This window comes from Schistocerca nitens, chromosome 1 (assembly GCF_023898315.1).
Source record: "Schistocerca nitens isolate TAMUIC-IGC-003100 chromosome 1, iqSchNite1.1, whole genome shotgun sequence".
Lineage (NCBI taxonomy): Eukaryota > Metazoa > Arthropoda > Insecta > Orthoptera > Acrididae > Schistocerca > Schistocerca nitens.
Genome location: NC_064614.1, coordinates 1,191,030,643 through 1,191,053,629, shown reverse-complemented (window position 1 = coordinate 1,191,053,629; position 22,987 = coordinate 1,191,030,643). Strand labels below are relative to the sequence as shown.

At 44.6% G+C, this 22,987-nt stretch overlaps 1 pseudogene; it reads left to right on the top strand.

The window, feature by feature from the left end:
* The first annotated feature begins 12,320 nt into the window (after positions 1-12,320).
* LOC126210464 (5S ribosomal RNA) lies at positions 12,321-12,438 on the top strand (annotated as a pseudogene).
* The last annotated feature ends 10,549 nt before the right edge of the window (positions 12,439-22,987 follow it).

Genomic DNA, 22,987 nt, shown 5'->3' with positions numbered 1-22,987 from the left:
AACACTCCTCTGATTTAAAACGCTTCCGTTGCCCACCAAACTCCCCAGACATGACCCTTACTGATTACGGATTTATGGACAGCCCTGCAGGAGTCATGGTGTCAATTCCCTCCAGCATCACTTCAGACATTAGTCGAGTACATGCCACGTCGTGTTGCGGCACTTCTGCGTGCTCGCGGGGGCTCTACACGATATTAGGCAGGTGTACCAGTATCCTTGGCTCTTCAGTATATATATCTCCGATGATGTAGGATGTTCACTCAAAAAAGATTAAATTTACATTTAGACAACGCTGTTGTGTGTGTGTGTGAGAGAGAGAGAGAGAGGGAGGGAGAGAGAGAGAGAGAGAGAGACTCGTAGAATGTAAAATAATTGTAGAGGTGAATGCGCGAGTATCCCGTAACCCGAGTTCAAACGCCCGACCAGAAGATATAGAAGACAAGTATTTAACATGAAGCATTAGCTTCGACGGGAGTTGTTCGTAATCACTGCAATGAATTGTGACTGAGTAACATTTTGCCTTTGTAGTAGAATTTGACATTTAGTTATGTAAAAATGTGGTTCGCATCCAAACGCGTTCGGCAAAGAAATATGAAAACGCCTGGTTGCGTTTGCTCCATGCTGATACTTCTGCGTATGGGCTATAACAGAAGTAAGCAATCTGTAGAAATTCCGAGTCCTAGAAACATCTTTAAAGCTAATAGTGATGTGCTCCAAAACAATTAACTCTTCGTTTTCTTGATTCTGGGATCTCACAGTTTCGTATATGAGGAACACAGAGCTCAAGTAATTTTATGCGCAATTTGTGTTTGGGGAAAATGATGATTCGCTCTCTATAATGTATAATTTCGGCATACTGTTGTCCGACTGCGGTGGTTACATCAACGGTCTGCAGCCATGGGCCTCAAAATAATTGTTTTTTGATTGCTGCCTGGATGCATCTGCTTTGAAGTCGTTTCACTAGTGACAGTACCGAGCAATATTACAGTAACAACCGCACCTAATACAAACTAATGTGGCCGTGACTCTTAACTTACGACCGCACTTGTCTGTCGTACGGCGCGTTCCCCAAGAAAGGTAGGCTGAGCTATAATAGAAACGGGCGTATTACGCGCAAATGTCGAGTTAGTCGCAGCTAGTTAACAGTGGTTCTGCTCCTTCTCTCTACAGATGAAAAAGCATGAGATAGCTGAGGACGTACTAGCCAGGAAAGCCAAGAACGGCGAATAACAAGCCACGTACATACGGCTGTTTTTCAGTGAGCCCGTTAGCAGCAATTTCCATTATACGCTCCCGACTCACATCATAGTGATTATCAGCTATGATGGCGGCACGGAATGGAAAAGAACTGTGGCGTCCTCCACTGTGGTGCTTCTGTGCGCAGTTAGCCGTCGCATACCGTGCTCTAGCAGAGACGTGCAGCTTGACGTGGAAGCTTAATCAGCTTTTATCGTCGAAGCAGTATGTGAAATTAATGTCCGGCCGAGGTACAGCTATTTTACAGTAACCCAAGTAGGGACGACCTGATTCCAGACTCTATATACACTCCTGGAAATTGAAATAAGAACACCGTGAATTCATTGTCCCAGGAAGGGGAAACTTTATTGACACATTCCTGGGGTCAGATACATCACATGATCACACTGACACATATATGTAAACGACACAGGCAACAGAGCATGCACAATGTCGGCACTAGTACAGTGTATATCCACCTTTCGCAGCAATGCAGGCTGCTATTCTCCCATGGAGACGATCGTAGAGATGCTGGATGTAGTCCTGTGGAACGGCTTGCCATGCCATTTCCACCTGGCGCCTCAGTTGGACCAGCGTTCGTGCTGGACGTGCAGACCGCGTGAGACGACGCTTCATCCAGTCCCAAACATGCTCAATGGGGGACAGATCCGGAGATCTTGCTGGCCAGGGTAGTTGACTTACACCTTCTAGAGCACGTTGGGTGGCACGGGATACATGCGGACGTGCATTGTCCTGTTGGAACAGCAAGTTCCCTTGCCGGTCTAGGAATGGTAGAACGATGGGTTCGATGACGGTTTGGATGTACCGTGCACTATTCAGTGTCCCCTCGACGATCACCAGTGGTGTACGGCCAGTGTAGGAGATCGCTCCCCACACCATGATGCCGGGTGTTGGCCCTGTGTGCCTCGGTCGTATGCAGTCCTGATTGTGGCGCTCACCTGCACGGCGCCAAACACGCATACGACCATCATTGGCACCAAGGCAGAAGCGACTCTCATCGCTGAAGACGACACGTCTCCATTCGTCCCTCCATTAACGCCTGTCGCGACACCACTGGAGGCGGGCTGCACGATGGTGGGGCGTGAGCGGAAGACGGCCTAACGGTGTGCGGGACCGTAGCCCAGCTTCATGGAGATGGTTGCGAATGGTCCTCGCCGATACCCCAGGAGCAACAGTGTCCCTAATTTGCTGGGAAGTGGCGGTGCGGTCCCCTACGGCACTGCGTAGGATCCTACGGTCTTGGCGTGCATCCGTGCGTCGCTGCGGTCCGGTCCCAGGTCGACGGGCACGTGCACCTTCCGCCGACCACTGGCGACAACATCGATGTACTGTGGAGACCTCACGCCCCACGTGTTGAGCAATTCGGCGGTACGTCCACCGGCCTCCCGCATGCCCACTATACGCCCTCGCTCAAAGTCCGTCAACTGCACATACGGTTCACGTCCACGCTGTCGCGGCATGCTACCAGTGTTAAAGACTGCGATGGAGCTCCGTATGCCACGGCAAACTGGCTGACACTGACGGCGGCGGTGCACAAATGCTGCGCAGCTAGCGCCATTCGACGGCCAACACCGCGGGTCCTGGTGTGTCCGCTGTGCCGTGCGTGTGATCATTGCTTGTACAGCCCTCTCGCAGTGTCCGGAGCAAGTATGGTGGGTCTGACACACCGGTGTCAATGTGTTCTTTTTTCCATTTCCAGGAGTGTATTTCCTATTGATACAAACATCTAAAATCGCACCGAAACCTCAGTAACATCTGAATACATAAATCGAAACCAACATTACCGAAGTTGTTTATTGCTTGTGTAATTTTTTTGGTTTTTCAGAAACGTAGGAGTACTAATAGAGAATCGTATTGTACCACCGCCAGCTGCTACGAAAATCTTTCATTGCTGTTAGCTGTGTCTATTGTTATAAATCGGTTTCGGGCAAAAGAGGTTTTCTGTAACATTATCTGTATGGATACATACAGGTTATTCCAAAAATACGAAGTGGATAATAGAACATCTAGAGACTTGTAAATAAACGATTGTTAGACGTCTGACAAGGGGAAGGCCTCAGACACGGCCTCAGATTCGGCAGGTCGCTTGTGTAGGACCTACAACGAAGGACTCTTAAGATATTTTGGCTCAACACCCTCCCGTTTTTGTGAAAATCACCCCTAAAGGTAATGACAAGCAATCGACTGAAAATTGGTGGGATCGATAGATAATTGTAAATAGAGATTTTTGGTTCAACTGGTTCAAATGGCTCTGAGCACTATGGGACTTAACATCTATGGTCATCAGTCTCCTAGAACTTAGAACTACTTACACCTAACTAACCTAAGGACATCACACAACACCCAGCCATCACGAGGCAGAGAAAATCCCTGACCCCGCCGGGAATCGAACCCGGGAACCCGGGCGTGGGAAGCGAGAACGCTACCACACGACCACGAGATGCGGGCAAATATAGATTTTTCATCATCAGGTATGGGGTCCGCAAACGCACACTTTTCCAGAAATAAAGGAAAGAAACTTTTTGCAACTGCTCTTTTATACCCACTTGGTAAACGCTTTTCGCCGAGAGCGTCAACGGCCAGGGTTAATGTAAATGTGTGACTAGGACCTCCCGTCGGGTAAACCTTCGCTGGGTGCAAGTCTTTCGATTTGACGCCACTTCGACGACTTGCGCGTCGATGGGGATGAAATGATGGTGATTAGGACAACACAACACCCAGTCCCTGAGGAGAGAAAATCTCCGACCCAGCCGGGAATCGAACCCGGGCCCGTAGGATTGACATTCCGTCGCGCTGACCACTCAGTTACCGTGGTCGGGCAACGGCCAAGCTAACTGCCTGGGAAGCGGAGAACCCGTGCCTCGCTGTAAACAAGCGTCGCGCGATTGGGTGTCTGTGGGCCCTCGTGAGGAATACGCAGCACTCTTATTGGGAGTTGTTTTCAAGTGACAAGGCTTAAAAGTTTAATTCTTTACTAATTCACGTCGTTTAGGAAGTTAGCTTCCTTACCTTGTTACTATTATTATTCCGTTTGAGTTCCGTACCTTATTAACAATACTATCCGTACGAATTTTGATACAAGAAAAAAAAATAATAAATGAAATCCGCACAGTTTTCTATAGATTCGAACCCGGTTTCTCCGCTTCCGAACCAGTTACCTTGGCCATTGCGCTATCGACGATAACTGTTTACGATGTGCGTACCTAAGCGGCAACTGTGAAAAATGGTTCAAATGGCGTGGAGCACTATGGGACTTCGTATCTGAGGTCATCAGTACCCTAGAACTTAGAACTACGTAAACCTAACTAACGTAAGGACATCACACACATCCATGCCCGAGGTAGGATTCGAACCTGCGGACGTAGCGGTCTCGCGGTTCCGGACTGAAGCGCCTAGAACCGCTCGGTCACACCGGCCGGCGGCAGCTGTAAAAGGTCCTTTCCTCGATTTCTGGGAAAGTACTCGTTTGCGGAACCCATACGTGATTATGAAAAATCTCTATTTACAATTATCTATCGATCCCGCCCATTTTGAGTCGATTGTTCGTCATAGCCGTTAGGGGTGATTTTCACAAAAATGGGGGGGGGGGGGAGGGTTGAGTTAAAATATCTAAATATCTTAAGAGTCCTTAGTTCTAGGTTGTACACAAGCGACCTGCCAAATCTGAAGCGAATCGGTTTGGCGTGTCTGAGGCCTTCCCCTTGAGAACCTCTTACGGACTTGGGTACGGTGACTGCTGGAGTAACACTGGCTTCTGTCTCACCACACAGAGCAGAAATTAGATAAGGTACGGATTTGTGTAGATTTACATTCGAATAGCAAATGCAAAAAAATAGAGACTTTCATGTAGCCACTTTAGGAACACATTGTACATTAAACACTCTGCGTCCCCATCTAGTAATCTGTCAGACACAATCTCCTCTCTTAGGATTGAATTCTGGAGAATTCTCTCCCGATTTCATGCATGCACGACCAATGGTTTCTGCTGCGTCGATTCGGCAAAAACGACTGATTCCCTTTTCGCTTCCTGCGGGGGGGGGGGGGGGGGGGGTCGAAGTTTGAAAAATCGTTTCTTTCGGGCGCTTACAAAAAGAATCTTCCGCGCAAATTCATTGTTTCTAGGACTACTTGGTGTGCATAGTTATGCCAGTCACATTCTCACATAAGCGCATTGCCTGGAAACAAAAGTTAAGCTCCCAGAAGGGGACGAGGATACGAAATGAAACTTCACGAATTGAAAGAGTATGTGTCTTTGGTGACTACAAAATTACAAAATCTAGTCAAATTTACGAATAACTTGGCAGTATACGGCAATTTATCAGAATAACGGTGCGTTCCCTCTGCTCTGGGTGCATACACCGTTTCGGTCGAGAAGGATGTATAAAGCCGTTGCATCCTATCCACGCTGTCCCATAAGTGTTTGAACTGGTCCTAGGTGTCCTGTATACTGGCGCTAAGCTGTAGTTGACCTGTGAGCTGGTTCTACGTAAGTTCTGCCAGGGACATATTTGCAGAGTTTTGCTAGTCACGGGAGTACCTCAACATCACGTAGGCAGTTCAGAGAGACACGTAACATTTGTGGACGAGCTTTGCGCAGTTGATAAATGGCACCACTATACTGCCATATGAAAGACATGATGTCGCAGGATGTCAGTGATTGCCGCTAGAGTTGCTTCAGTCGCTGCCAGTCGTGACCTGAAGTCATACCCGATAGCAATGACGCCACGGGTATCACCGCTACGCCTCTCCAAAGCACTGGAGGAATGGGATCCCTCACAGGTCGGCGCCATACACGCCGATGACGATCGTCTGGGGCAGTTTCGAACCGCCATTCGCCGCTGTACACAGCGTGATGCCATTCACCTTCAGTTCACGGTTCCCGGTCACGCAGCTGTTTGTGTAGTAGTGTTGACAGAAGCCTGCGCATGATAAGGTAATTCCCTAGTCTCTCTGCTGCTAGCCACCAACCAATGATGCAGGATGATACAGTATGTCGCAGGGAGTCGAGTATTTGTTCTTGGATGGCAGGCGCAGAAGCGAAGGAGTTATGGTGTGCTTGGTATATGGTGATCCTCCTTTGTGGTGCTCGACCGGAACCTTGACGAAGAGTACGCCTGCCTCCATGTTCCCATGCAGTCCAACATCTGGCCACTGTCTAATCCCAATGCCCCACAGATCTGGATAATAACACGATTCGACCAGTCACTAAATGGTGATCTATAGTAAGTCCCCTTTCAAAGTCTGTCAAGTGCTGATAACGCTCTCTCATACGAATACGTGGCACCTCCGTGTGCTTCACAGTGGTTTCTCACCGTCCAACTATGTTCACGCCCCTTATATATCCTTGAAACAACACTAAACCCAACCAACCGTTACTGCACTCTGGTGGACGTTCAACATGTCACAAAAAATCGCGCTTCTAATCATTTACATATCCGCTGATGCTGCACGTGTGCGGAATTCCATTAACATCCGACTATGTCTTCTGCGCGCTCCACTTTTGGTGTCAGGCAGTGAGCTGTGCTCACACTGTGCGTTTCCCTGAACTTGGCTGTCTATCTGTGTTTGGTTTCCCGCCGTTGTTGCAGTTATGCCGCGTTCTTCCTCCTTCTACGTGTGGCAGCAGCGATGAGTATCGATATTGCACAGTGTACCGTCTTGTGCATATAGTTTCCGGCTAGGGGGTCTGCGGGCAGTCGGTCGGTTGGTGCAGACCAGGGAGGATATCTCCGTGCGGTGCAGTCGGCTGGGTCCTCTGGCGCGGTCCCTGCACAGTGTTGGAGCGTGTCTGGAGCTGTCCGACCGCTGCAAGCTTAGTGACTCACCGACCGAGGACGTCAAAGTTGAGTGGTGTGTTAAGTACCCAAGCCACGTCCGTTCATGTTGTGTCATTCCTTTCGGTGGTCCACTGTTGGGGAGCTTTTCCTGTGAGCAACACCGAGTGTTGTGGTGAAATCGAGTCGCCTTGCAGTGGCATTAACTATATTGGTTCACTACAATTCCAGTGTACTAGCGGAATTTTATGCTTTGTGGCCGTTAGTGTTCAGGTTACCTATCCTGGCCACTGACGTAAATTCAGGCAGTGTTCCTTAACTATATTACCTTATTTCAAATTCAAGTGTACCAGCGGAAGTCTGCCTTGTGGCCATTAGTGTTCCAGTTACCTGCCCTGGCCACTAACATAATTTCAGGCAGCGTTCTTTCCTCACCTGTTGTCGCTGTCCAACAGCTTAATACATATTTCATCGTGGACAATTACGTCCGTAAGAGTTTGTTCTTTGAGTTTTTATGTACCAATTGGTCGTTTGGTCGGTCGGTCTGTGACTGTCTCTTGGTTGGGTTACCGACGGATCAAGTGTAGTTGGGCCCACCTAAGTGAACGTTTATGTTCTGCGGGCACCCCCCCCCCCCTCTTAGGCGTCTGAGTGCCGTTGTCTGTAGCGTTCTTTTCATGGGTGTTTAATGGTCTGGAGGTGATCTATTATAGCCAATGTTTTGAAATTTTTTTATTGTGTTTTATATAAATCAATTTATGTAAATCAGTTGTGGGCCTTCAGCCGCTTAAAGACTTATTCTCAATTTGAAATTTAATTGTGGCCTTCAGCCTAGCTGTGATATATACATATATATTTGAATTATTTTATTTGCAATTTTAACTGCGTGTCTTCAGTCACTTGAAATTTATCTTATTGATTTTTAAGATTTCTTGTTTGGAGGCCTTCAGCCGTGAAAGAATTGCATTTTGGAAACTCGTAATTGTAAAGGTTCGGCTATGTGCCGTTTGGGTTTAAAGGTGTTATTAAATTACAATAAATTACAGTTTTGAGTGAAATGGAGCGACACCTTATTTAGTCCTTTCCACAACCCCAATCACCTGTTCTGCCCAGAGGGTTTAGCGGGTGTATAAGGCAGTGCAGAACTAACTGCGCGATAGTGGCTTCTGGTTAGCAAGAGAAGAAGGAAAGTGTATATATAAACTTGTGCTCCAAACATTCTACTTCGAGATAATAGCCTTTCGAACAATTGTGACGTTTTATTGTGAATGAGGAAAATAGAAAGCGTGCCCGTGAGGTTGGGATGTGGTGTTGATATCCGGTTTGACTAATACTGCTGTAGTTGCTTTGGCTGTCATCCAAAACACAGCTTCAATGATCGACTGACTTGATTTGCGTTGCCCACTTATGAGACTGGCACGAAGTACGAATTTCCATAAGGTGCACGTTGACCAGGTAACGGCATTGCAAGAGCTGTATGCCAAATCTACAGAAGCAACTTCCTCTCCGAAGGGGAAAGAGTATCGTGTGCAGGAAAGAAATACGAAAATAGCCACCCTAACGTATTAGGTTGGTGCTGAAGTTCGTAGTGTTTCTGTTTTGTGTGTTGGTATTCGGGCAGCTACGGGTTTATTTATCGATTGTCGTTTTTTATTTGTAGTTCGCCGTTGCTACTTGGGTTTACATTTGTCATTTGGAGATAGTGAGTGGAGCTGTATATGCTACAAAATGGGGTGCCGACTGGAGAAATCGGAACATTCAGTAGAGGGGTGACAGCAGCGGAGGCAGCCAGAAGCATTTGCGCCCTGTTTGGGGATTATGCCCTTGGACAGAGCACGGCAAGAAAAGGTTTTCTCTTTTTAAGGAGGATCGTTTTGGCATTAGTGACTCTCCACGTTCAGGAAGACCTTCGGTGTTTGATGAAGATCGTGTAAAGGCATTAAACAGGAAGGATCGTTTTGGCATTAGTGACTCTCTACGTTCAGGAAGACCTTCGGTGTTAGATGAAGATCGTGTAAAGGCATTAAACAAGAAGGATCCACGTCAGTGTACTTGAGATCTGGCAAATGTAATGAACTGTGATTATTTCAATACCGTGAGACGTTTGAATGCAGTGGGAAATGTTCAAAAATCGATGTATGGGTACCGCACGCTCCAAACCAAAAATCACAGAAATCAGTGGGTGACTAGCTGTGAATCTGTGCTTCCTTGTAATCAATTGGCTCGTGAACGACACCGATCATTCCTGTCCTCTATCACTACTGGTGACGAGAAACGATCTCTCTATGCCAATATAAGGAGTATAAAGGAATGGTTGAAGCCAAACAACGCAGCAACACCCCCTACAAAGACCTGCGTGCATCCACAAAACATAATGTTATGTACCAGGAGGATTAACGACGGTGTGGTGTGCTACGAATTGCTCCCCCGAGGTGTAATCATCACTGCTGACATTTATTTTCAACTGAGACGTCTTGCAGACGCAGCCCGAGAAGAACGACCAGGGAGACTGCGTGATTCTACTTCACGGTAACGCCCGCCCGTATTCTGCTAGACTGACAAGAAAACGCTATATAGGAGTTGTGTTGGGTTCGAAAATGGCTCTGAGCACTATGGGAACATCTGAGGTCATCAGTCCCCTAGAACTTAGTACTACTTAAACCTAACTAACCTACGGACACGACACACATCCATGCCCGAGGCAGGATTTGAACCTGCGACCGTAGTGGTCGCGCGGTTCCGACATAAGCGCCTAGAACCGCTCGGCCACACCGGCCGGCAGTTGTGTTGGGAAGTCATTCCGCACCCACCTTCTTCATCTCATCTTGCGCCCTCAGATTTTCACCTTTCCCGCTCTCTATCGAACAACCATCAAGGAACTTCCTATCCGGATGAAAACGCGCTCCGAATATGGTTCGATGACTTCTTCGCCCCAAAACCACGTGGTTTCTACAGACGCGGATCCGAGCGTTGGGAGACCGTTGTAAATAGCAACGGAGAGTATGTTATTGAAGACTAAGGACACTGCTATGTGTATCTGTTGTGTTTATTAACCAATAACCTAATAAAATATCTGCCGGCCGCTGTGGTCGAGCGGTTCTAGGCCCTACAGTCTGGAACCGTGCGACCGCTATGATCGCAGGTTCGAATCCTGCCTCGGGCATGGATGTGTGTGATGTCCTTAGGTTAGTTAGGTTTAACTAGTTCTAAGTTCTAGGCGACTGATGACCTCAGAAGTTAAGTCCTATAGTGCTCAGAGCCATTTTTTAATAAAATATCTCATCTCCCCCAGTCTTCCCTTACAACAACACTAATCGTTGGGCACTATGGGGAGGAGCCACGGAATCGGAAGATGAGTTCGCTGGCACTGTAGGCCACCGGCTGGTATTTAAGGAAATAGACCGTGATAGGGCAGGCTAACCGCAGCAGATGTAATCAAGGGGCGCTTTCGCGTTCTTCCTGAAACAACGGCACAGGGAGATTATGTCAAGAGACAACAGCACGGCGGTGCAGTTAATTAACGTCTGCATTGCGACCGCCTACGGACCAGACGGCGGTTCTAATACGCTGACCTTTACAGCATGCGGATCTGCAGCTAGCAGATGGTCGGAAACCGCTCCGCGCGCGCTGACAGCCGTACCACACCGGCTGCCGGCGGATGTACAGCAACTAAAACGGCTTAACACCGGAGTATCATTCTTGTCGATAATACCTTTATACTTAACAAGACTGTATAATGGTTAATCAGTAGCTAAGAGATTCTATTAGCTTGCTTCGAAGTGGTACTTTTACGTTAACACCGAACATAGATTTTACTTTGTAGCGATGTACTGAAAAGATGCATATAGTGTCCCATTTACCTCAACTTAGGATCTCCACTGCTAGGTGGCTTATCGGGCATTAACCCTTTAATGCATAGTGTTCAAATGTTCAAATGTGTGTGAAATCTCATAGGACTTAACTGCTAAGGTCATCAGTCCCTAAGCTTACACACTACTTAACCTAATTTATCCTAAGGACAAACACACACACCCATGCCCGCGGGAGGACTCGAACCTCCGCCGGGACCAGCCGCACAGACCATGACTGCAGCGCCCCACCGGCCGTTGTGACCGAGCGGTTCTAGGCGCTACAGTCTGGAGGCGCGCGACCGCTACGGTCGCAGGTTCGAATCCTGCCTCGGGCATGGATGTGTGTGATGTCCTTAGGTTAGTTAGGTTTAAGTAGTTCTAAGTGCTAGGGGACTGATGACCACAGCAGTTAAGTCCCATAGTGCTCAGAGCCATTTGAACCATTTTGCAGCGCCCGAGACCGCTCGGCTAATCCCGCGCGGCAATGCATAGTGTAGCTCATCAGCTACAGACTTCATTTCTTCGATGGATCCTATACTGAGCAACATTTTGTAACAAATTCGTTATGTAGTTAATTGTATACACTCTACTGTAGCTGCTAAGCTGCTAGTAGTTCTTATAGCGATCGTAAATGGCAGGATGAACTGAACCAATTCGACAATCAGCTGTGTGGATATACTGCCGCGCGTGTGTTTTGGCGTAAAGTAGAGACTTTCTTTGGTGTTTGTGCACTGATTTGTGGGTTTGAAAATTACTTTTTTATTTTGAAAACGTAAGTAGATATGGTGTAGGCAGTTAATTCGAGTGTCTTTACGATAGCTTTGAAATTAGGTCTTTTTTTGTGTTTGTAGCGAATGTCAACAATAATGCTTTGTTAATCTAATGAAAACAACTTTCAATATTTTTTTTGTAATGTAGGCAATATAAACTAAACGTGGTAATCTTTACAGCTTGAAATAAAACATCATGCATTTAAGCATTAAATTCCATGCAGCATACTGGATCAGCTGGCAGATTCTCAACTTCCTTCCACTCCATATCCATGCATTGGAGATCCTTCGCAAAAGTTCGTTTGCAGGTATTACGAAATCTTTCTCGACTTCTGTATCCATATTTCTACGCTTCCGTACCTCAATCGCTGCAAACGGAACCCTGATAGGAACACTTTGCCGTCTCTCTCTCTGCCTATCTGTCTGTCTGTAATAAACCATTTTACTCACAAACGGACAGAAGTATCAACTTGAAGTTTATGTAACATACTAGATTCTACGGCCCTTTCACGGTGTAAGAAATTGAAGCTCCTCAATCAATGCTATCAACAGACAGGACCATTTATAACCCATATTTTGATACTCACGAACCCACTCATCGAAACTTATTATGTAGTTCCCGTTGACCTCGAATTAGAAGATTTGACAAGAAGCAAAGTTTCACAGTAGCCAACGGCCTTGCCACAGTGGTAACACCGGTTCCCGTCAGATCACCGAAGTTAAGCGCTGTCGGGCTGGGCTAGCACTTGTATGGGTGACCATCCGGTCTGCCTAGCGCTGTTCGCAAGCGGGGGACACTCAGCCCTTGCGAGGCAAATTGAGCAGCTACTTGATTCAGAAGCAACGGCTCCGGTCTCGGAAACTCACTGACAGCCGGGAGAGCGGTGTGCTGACCACATGCCCCCCCCCCCATATCAGTATCCAGTGACGCCTGTGATCTGAGGATGACACGGCGGCCGGTCGGTACCGTTGGGCCTTCGTGGCCTGTTCGGGAGGAGTTCAGTTCAAGGTTTCACAGTACAACTGAACGAAAAACTCCTAATTTTTTTTATTTGTAACTATCTCACACAAAACATTTTTTTGTTATTTGCTATAAGACTGTTTGTTCGTTCGTCTGTTAAGATTCTTATTATCAGGGACGGGTAGACGTATCAAATCGAAATTTCTGTCACATACTAACGTCTACCGTACCTAGGTGCTATATAAAACGTTAAGCTTCTAAGTCAATGAAATTAAAAGATACTGCCATTTATGTCACATATTTTGAGCCTCGCAAACTCACTCATTACAGCCTATACGCTACTTCCTGTTGATCTAGAATCATGAAATTTGGCACAAAGCAAGGTTTCACAGTTCAAGTAAAGGAAACGACCAGTTCACTGCTAATAATTTTCCATAACGTGGGGCCACAGTCATAATATATATCCTTAAATTCAGTACCGCCATTACATTGTTGTTTATTTGCAGTGTTATATTTACACTTACACAATCATGATTTCGGCTTCAAAGTGCCATTATCAAGTGTTTTAAGTGTTATACAGTGCCTGAGTATTTAAAATACACTATTAAACACATTGTCTAAGGGTCGATGGTATACTTAGCGATGAAACAAAGCAGTAGGCTTTACCAGAAACATCGACCCTTAGACAATGTGTCTACTAGTGAATTTTAAATACGACAGTATGCTATCTTACGCACTGTATAATACTTAAAACACGTGATAATGGCACTTTGAAACCGAAATCATGATTGTGTGAGTGTAAATGTAACACTGCAAATAAACAACAGTCAAATTCTGCTATCTAAACAACATTTTCTTGATACGTTTTTTTTGTTTTGTTTCTGGTCGAAAATATATTTTAAGTTGTCATGAGAAATAGGACACCCTGTATACAAATTTGTTCTGTTTTGGCACCTTAGCAGAGCTCGAAGGGGATAACAAGGCCAGAGAACTAATCTCTCAGATCATTACAAACACAACACTAAAAGTAAAATTCCTTGGTGAAATCTCTGAACACTTTGATACACATATACGTGTTCTATTAGGAGACAGTTTTTCTCCACTGCTGTTTGACTTAGTGCTAGACGAAGTTACAAGCGAATAGGAACAAGGCGTAAAAGGCATAAACATTGGAAATTCTGTATGAAATCCATGTTAAATGTGTAGCCTTTCCTGATGATTTAGCATTGATGACAAAGATTAAAGAACAAATAAAATTTTCCTTTGGAAACCGCACAAGCAGGCCTCCTTATGAAGGGTGGTCCATTGATCGTGAGCGGGCCAAATATCTCACGAAATAAGCGTCAAACGAAAAAATAACAAAGTACGAAACTCGTCTAGCTTGAAGGGAGAAACCAGATGGCGCTATGGTTGGCCCGCTAGATGGCGCTGCCATAGGTCAAACGGATATCAACTGCGTTTTTAAAAATAGGAACCCACATTTTTTATTACATATTCGTGTAGTACGTAAAGAAATATGAGTGTTTTAGTTGGACCAATTTTTCGCTTTGTGATAGATGGCGCTGTAATAGTCACAAACATATGGCTCACAATTTTAGACGAACAACTGGTAACAGGTAGGTTTTTCACATTAAAATACAGAACATAGGTATGTTTGAACTTTTTACTTCGGTTGTTCCAATGTGAAACATGTACCTTTGTGAACTTATTATTTCTGAAAACGCATGCTGTTACAGCGTGATTACTTGTAAATACCACATTAATGGAATAAATGCTCAAAATGATGTCCGTCAACCTCAATGCATTTGGCAATACGTGTAACGACATTCCTCTCAACAGCGAGTAGTTCGTTTTCCGTAATGTTCGCACATGCATTGACAACGCGCCGACACATGTTGTCAGGCGTTGTCGGTGGATCACGATAGCAAATATCCTTCAACTTTCGCCACAGAAAAAAATCCGGAGACGTCAGGTCCGGTGAACGTGCGGGCCATGGTATGGTGATGGTGCTTCGACGACCAATCCCCTGTCATGAAATATGCTATTCAATACGGCTTCAACAGCACGCGAGCTATGTGCCGGACATCCATCATCTTGGAAGTACATCGCCATTCTGTCATGAAGTGAAACATCTTGTAATAACATCGGTAGAACATTAGGTAGGAAATCAGCATACATTGCACCATTTAGATTGCCATCGATAAAATGGGGGCCAATTGTCCTTCCTCCCATAATGCTGCACCATACATTAACCCGCCAAGGTCGCTGATGTTTCACTTGTCGCACCCATCGTGGATTTTCCGTTGCCCAATAGTGGATATTATGCCAGTTTACGTTACCGCTGTTGGTGAATGACGCTTCGTCGCTAAATAGAACGCGTGCAAAAAATCTGAGATCGTCCTGTAATTTCTCTTGTGTCCAGTGGCAGAACTGTACACGACGTTCAAAGTCGTCGCCATGCAATTCCTGGTGCTTAGAAATATGGTACGGGTGCAATCGATGTTGATGTAGCATTCTCAACACCGACGTTTTTGAGATTCCCGACTCTCGCGCAATTTGTCTGCTACTGATGTGCGGATTAGCGGCGACAGTAGCTAAAACACCTACTTGGGCATCTTCATTTGTTGCAGGTCGTGGTTGACGTTTCACATGTGGCTGAACATCTCCTGTTTCCATAAGTAACGTAACTATCCGGCGAACGGTCCGGACACATGGATGATGTCGTCCAGTATACCGAGCAGCATACATGGCATACGCTCGTTGGGCATTTTGGTCACAATAGCCATACATCAACACGATATCGACCTTTTCTGCAATTGGTAAACGGTCCATTTTTACACGGGTAATGTATCACGAAGCAAATACCGTCCGCACTGGCGGAATGTTACGTGATACCACGTACTTATACGTTTTTGACTATTACAGCGCCATCTATCACAAAGAGAAAAAAGTGGTCCAACTAAAACATGCAAATTTCTTTACGTACTACACGCATAAGTAATAAAAAATGGGGGTTCCTATTTTTAAAAACGCAGTTGATAACCGTTTGACCTATGGCAGCGCCATCTAGCGGGCCAACCATAGCGCCATCTGGTTCCCCCCTTCCAGACAAGTTTCGATCTTCGTAGTTTGTTCGTTCGATGCGTATTCCTTGAGATATTTGGCCAGGTCACTATCGATGGACCACCCTGTATAATGAGAAAACCCATTCAATGGAAAATCTGCACCAAAACAGCTAGAAAGTTCCACTTACGACGGGCTATAGGACGATTTTACAGTTTTCAAATATCTTGGGAAAATGGTATTCTCATAAGAGTTGGAGAGCAAGGCCAGATCCAGAAAATGGCATTAAAGGTCAGATGGCATTTAGAGACACATGGAACTACTATAAGAAAGAAATGTGATATCACGCAGTGTGAAACAGCAACATTCCACGACAGATCTTTTACGGGAAGCAGAGGTAATAATTGTTGGACTGCGCTCATGAGTTGCAGAAATTGAAGTAGACAAGCGGAAAACTCAAAGGACGTGGCCTCGTACAAAAGAATGGAATTCGTATGAAGAGGAGAACACCTGACCTCTACAGATAAGCAGATAAGTTCACTAACACCATGGACAGATGATTACAAGAAACCAGGGAAGATTTACGGGGCATCGACACCACAGGCATGAACATAAGAAAACGTGCAGCATTGCGAACACTAGCAATGAAACACAGATTAATGGAAAAGCTTAAAAATGAGATTGGTAAGAAAAGTTTCAAGGAACAAAAGAAAATAAAACGTAGTGAAGTAAGGACTATAAGACCACAGATATCGTCAATCCAGCTACTAAGTTTAAATGCGATCTGCAAGTGGGCAAAACGAAAAATAAATCTGTATTAACTTATAGGGTGTTAGGAGTATATTGGCGACTGAGAACACTGTACTGAAAGACATTACATTAGTATTTACTTCATTTGCAGGTTAATAATTATAGCTATTAGGAGTAGTATGTTTTTAGGGTGGTTAGTTACCTCCAAGTACATGTGACAAGTGCAAGCGCTAAGTTTATTTTCCCCTGGGCAGCGGGCCAGGTACTGAAGTGAGGATGCATGGATCCCAAGCAGTTAGTCTATAACGACAGGCGTAGTCCACTTTGTGACACAGTTACGACCATGCAGAAAATATCAGGTAGTAAATTATGTGACGTGTTTGCAGGAAGATTGTTAAATAGAGAGAAAAAACAAATAATATACTGAAGTAGGCACATATTAAAGTACCAATGAGCACAATATCTGCACTTATTGCCTAACGCCACCTATAAGGTCCATTAAAGTTGGGGGTGTATTACACTGCCTTATAGTAATGAATTTCAAGCACAAATATGATCACTTTAAAGCATCATTCCTTACTATCCCTTCATAATGTCCTCTCCCCCCTCTCCCACAACCATACCTCTTTCTGAACATAGGAGCTGTGATTAATGGGAATTTTTGTTTTTCTTAAGGAATTTTTATTTACTCACCAACATCAACTTCGTCACCTTAGTAATCCCCTTCACGTATAATACACTTGTGCCAGTGCATTGTCCAATCTTTGGAAGCACTTCTGGAAGTCACTTTTAGTTGTGGTGTTCAGCTCCTTCAGCGATTCCGATTTTATCGATCAATAGTGGCAAAACGACGTCCTTTCATGGTTCTCTTCAGCCCCAGGAATAGAAAGAAGTCACAGGGGACCATGCCCGGAAAATACGGTGGCTGAGGCAACATAACGGTTTGATTTTTTTTCCCAAAAAATCACGAACAAGCATTGAGGTGTGAGTGAGAGTATTATCGTGATATAACTGCCACGAGTGGTTTTGCCAGAATTCTGGCCGTTTTCTTCGGACTGCTTCACGCAAACGGCGCATAACTTCCAGGTGGTATTCCTTATTGACCGTACGACCAAAACGCAGGAACTCGTGACTATCCCACTGTAATCGAAAAAAGCAGTGAGAAGAACCTTCACATTCTCTTCAGGCAATTTCTATTGGGACAGTTGGCCCTTGGTTTCGACGTCATACTCATAAACCCTTGTTTCATTACCTGTTATGACGTTCTTTAGAAGTTCTATCTTTGTCGACTTTATCCAGCAGTTCCTGAACGATGACCACGCGACGTCGTTTTTGGTCGAAATTCAAGAAACTTTGCTGTTACACGTTTCATCACGAAAACATCTAAAAAAATTGCTTGGCATGAGCCAAAGGATATACCATCATCAGAAACCTCTCTGATGCTAAATCGGCAGTTTCCTAGAATCACTGTCGTCATTAACTGATGTGCTAGCGCTTCCAGGATGGTCATCGTCTTCAAAGTCTTCTCGAACCCCTTTCGAACGTTTGCATCACTCGTAAACTCTTGTCTTACCTATACCAGATTCGCCAAAAGCTATAGGTTGGTTGGTTGGTTTTGGGGAAGGAGACCAGACAGCGTGGTCATAGGTCTCATCGGATTAGGGAAGGATGGGGAAGGAAGTCGGCCGTGCCCTTTCAGAGGAACCATCCCGGCATTTGCCTGGAGTGATTTAGGGAAATCACGGAAAACCTAAATCAGGATGGCCGGACGCGGGATTGAACCGTCGTCCTCCCGAATGCGAGTCCAGTGTCTTACCACTGCGCCACCTCGCTCGCTGCCAAAAGCTATAGTCAACTCGTAGTAGATTTGCCAAAAGCCCCATTCAACATTTAGAACACGCTTCCACACGTTATTCCATTTTCCAAGCAAAATTAAATGCAAATTCTTTGACCCATCTTCTCCGAAAGTAAAAATTCGCCGAGCTCTCGAAAACATGTATAACCTTTTCGATTGTCAACAATAAACTAAATACTCAAAACAACAGAAAATGCAAACATAGATCAGGAACATGTGTACCAACAAGATAAAAAATTTGAAAATAGGATGTATACGACCCGCAAGTTACAAATTACCGCTACTTTTTGGTCTCACCTTGTTCACGTGGACTACTCGCAAACCGTCCGCAGTACTGTATATAATGTTTCACTTATTCTTAAATAACTATATCATTCAGCCACTTACCCATATTTATAATAATGTCACAGTAAGAGGAAGAATGGAGGGACATCAGAGACAAAACACAAACATCTGGGACATGTTCTCTTCAAAGAAGCCATCACGACATTTGCCGTAACAACTTTTTTTTCCATTACGTTTAAGATTCAGTGGGCTCATGCAAGCCAGAGCTACCTGGTCATGGAACGATTCAGTACATAGTCTACAGCTCGCTGATGGAAAAATTCATAACAATATACAAATAAAGAATTAATAAAACAAGAAAAAATCTGTGAGACCATATGAGAAAAAATAACACATTACAGAGAAAAGTTTTGAACTGCTGCGACGAATTACTGTACAGAATAGAAAGAATATGCAGAAAGAAAAATTTTTCAAAATTGTTTTGTAATACTTACGTGATTGTAAAAAGTACGCCAAGCTTGTACGTGAATGAATGTAAAAGGAATACTATAGTAAAATCGGGTTATTCTCTTTTGAAAATACAAGCTTTGTAGTCCTGTTGTTGTGGTCTTCAGTCCAGAGAGTGGTTTGATGCAGCTCTCCATGCTACTCTATCCTGTGCAAGCTTCTTCATCTCACAGTACCTACTGCAACCTACATCCTTCTGAATCTGCTTAGTGTATTCATCTCTTGGTCTCCCCCTACGATTTTTACCCTCCACGCTGCCCTCCAATACTAAATTGGTGATCCCTTGATGCCTCAGAACATGTCCTACCAACCGATCCCTTCTTCTGGTCAAGTTGTGCCACAAACTCCTCTTCTCCCCAATCCTATTCAGTACCTCCTCATTAGTTATGTGATCTACCCATCTAATCTTCAGCATTCTTCTGTAGCACCACATTTCGAAAACTTCTATTCTCTTCTTGCCCAAACTATTTACCGTCCATGTTTCACTTCCATACATGGCTACACTCCATACAAATACTTTCAGAAATGACTTCCTGACACTTAAATCTATACTCGATGTTAACAAATTTCTCTTTTTCAGAAACGCTTTCCTTGCCATTGCCAGTCTACATTTTATATCCTCTCTACTTCGACCATCATCAGTTATATTGCTCCCCAAATAGCAAAACTCCTTTACTACTTTAAGTGTCTCATTTCCTAATCTAATTCCCTTAGCATCACCCGACTTAATTCGACTACATTCCATTATCCTAGTTTTGCTTTTGTTGATGTTCATCTTATATCCTCCTTTGAAGACACTGTCAATTCCGCTCAACTGCTCTTCCAAGTCCTTTGCTGTGTGTCATCGGTGAACCTCAATGCTTGCTCAATATACAGATTGAATAACATCGGGGATAGGCTACAACCCTGTCTCAGGCCCTTCCCAACCACTGCTTCCCTTTCATGGCCCCTGCCACCTTCAGAATTTGAAAGAGAGTATTCCAGTGAACATTGTCAAAAGCTTTCTCTAAGTCTACAAACACTAGAAACGTAGGTTTGTCTTTACTTAATCTATTTTCTAAGATGTAGGGCCAGTATTGCCTCACGTGTTCCAACATTTCTTTGTAGTCCTATGTGTAAGCTAAAATCTGCCACTACTTTATATCTTCACCCATGTAGAAGATACAGTCTTCCCAAGTAGGATGAATCTTTTGAAACATCCTGTATTACTTACCTATACTGGAACATACAAACTTTAATCTATGTCAGAAAACACACAATCTTACGAATACATCATCTTTCGTGCCGCCTGGCTCTATCACCCTAAGTAGCCATGGCATTCTATACTCGTTTATCTGTTGAAGACAGGGATCAATCAAGTACTTTTTTTTAAAAACAATCTTCCATTAACCCACGGCATACCATAACACATTATTTATTACAAACCCGCTGCTAAGAGAAGCACACCTCACTGGATCACGCTGTCAGGTGTTGGGCACACAGAGGCTAGACTAATTGCAGCCAAGTAGCAAAATGTGTTCTGGTTATGCTTTTGTGGACTGTTCAGGACGGTTTCGGCTTTCTGTACTCACCCCAGAGGTCAAGGGAATTGAAAAAATCTGGATCGTTCCATCAGAACGTTAAGGAATAGGTGTACCAGTGTAACGAACTTTGGAAACGGAGTGCCGTGAAGAGGAGTGTATTCTTCCGCGGCATTTTTGAAGAAAGTATACGACTGAAGTGACTTCACGCACGCTTGTAAGAAAAAAGATTGGCTTGGTTGGACTCAAATTGTAGGCGTCCCATCACCGGCACGTGTCTAGTTTCTCACCGCTCACTCATCCCGCATTGTTCTTATGCCGATCGGAGAGTGTGGACTTTCAAACGCCATGGGAACCTCCACGGACCTTCGGAACAAATGAATGACTTCCTCTCCTACCGCATCACTCAGCTCTCTCTCTCTCTCTCTCTGAGTGAGTCGCCTCAAGGGCATCCGATGTCTCTGAATAAATGAATAACAACGCGTATCAGCTGCATCGGCGACGGTCTTGCAGTCTAAAGGAAGTCAGTTTTCTACTGTCCGCAGTTACACAGACGAAGTGACAAAAAGCAAAGGTGAATTTTTCAGTCAAATTTATCTCGATTCGTGGAAAAATTTTTGGTTACACTTGGGATGACTATTCCATTTTTCATATATTTTGAAACCGGGCGAGGCGTCGAAGTGCTAAGATACTGGATTCGCATTCAGGAAGACAGAAGTCCCGTACATACATTCAGTTTTAAGTATTTCGTATCTCTAAGCAGTTTAAGACAAATGCCATAATAGTCACGTTGAACAGGACTTTATTACAGCGTCCAATCCGAGCTTATCTCTAGTAACTTCGTCGTCAGCGTGAGGTTAAACCATAACCTTTCTTCCTTGTATCCACACGTTTTGGGAAGGATGTGCTTTGTAATGAGTTAGATCGTGTATCAGACACTACAGTACTGAATGTTGGCAGAAATACACATCAGAATACTGTATTTCATATTTACACTTACCGTATTTTATAATGTCCAATTTATATTCTCGCGGACTGATACACGAAAGAGAAAGTTTCTAACATACAGTACGCACAACCAAGTTTTCAAACCTGCATATCTGCAAAAAATACAGTGATATGCAAAACTTCAGGATGAAAGTAGCTTTCTTAAGATGGGTCACTGCCATGTAATATTGGTCGATGAAACTTGAACCATGTAACGGGACATCCTCTTCTAGCACTACTTTTCCTCAACAGTAGTTGTCGATACTATTATGGACAGGTTAATATTATCTCCCCCCCGCCCCCCCCCCCCCCATGAACCATGGACCTTGCCGTTGGTGGGGAGGCTTGCGTGCCTCAGCGGTACAGATGGCCGTACCGTAGGTGCAACCACAACGGAGGGGTATCTGTTGAGAGGCCAGACAAACGTGTGGTTCCTGAAGAGGGGCAGCAGCCTTTTCAGTAGTTGCAAGGGCAACAGTCTGGATGATTGACTGATCTGCCCTTGTAACAATAACCAAAACGGCCTTGCTGTGCTGGTACTGCGAACGGCTGAAAGCAAGGGGAAACTACGGCCGTAATTTTTCCCGAGGGCATGCAGCTTTACTGTATGATTAAATGATGATGGCGTCCTCTTGGGTAAAATACTCCGGAGGTAAAATAGTCCCCCATTCGGATATCCGGGCGGGGACTACTCAAGAGGACATCGTTATCAGGAGAAAGAAAACTGGCGTTCTACGGATCGGAGCGTGGAATGTCAGGTCCCTTAATCGGGCAGGTACGTTAGAAAATTTGAAAAGGGAAATGGATAGGTTAAAGTTAGATATAGTGGGAATTAGTGAAGTTCGGTGGCAGGAGGAACAAGACTTTTGGCCAGGTGAATACAGGGTTATAAATACAAAATCAAATAGGGGTAATGCAGGAGTAGGTTTAATAATGAATAAAAAAATAGGAGTGCGGATAAGCTACTACAAACAGCATAGTGAACGCATAGACACGAAGCCCACGCCTACTACAGTAGTACAAGTTTATATGCCAACTAGCTCTGCAGATAATGAAGAAGTTGATGAAATGTTTGGTGAGATAAAAGAAATTGTTCGGGTAGTGAAGGGAGATGAAAATTTAATAGTCATGGGTGACTGGAATTCGAGTGTAGGAAAAGGGAGAGAAGGAAACGTAGTAGGTGAATATGGATTGGGGCTAAGAAATGAAAGAGGAAGCCGCCTGGTAGAATTTTGCACAGAGCACAACTTAATCATAGCTAACACTTGGTTTAAGAATCATGATAGAAGGTTGTATACATGGAAGAACCCTGGAGATACTAAAAGGTATCAGATAGATTGTATAATGGTAAGACAGAGATTTAGGAACCAGGTTTTAAATTTTAAGACATTTCCAGGGGCAGATGTG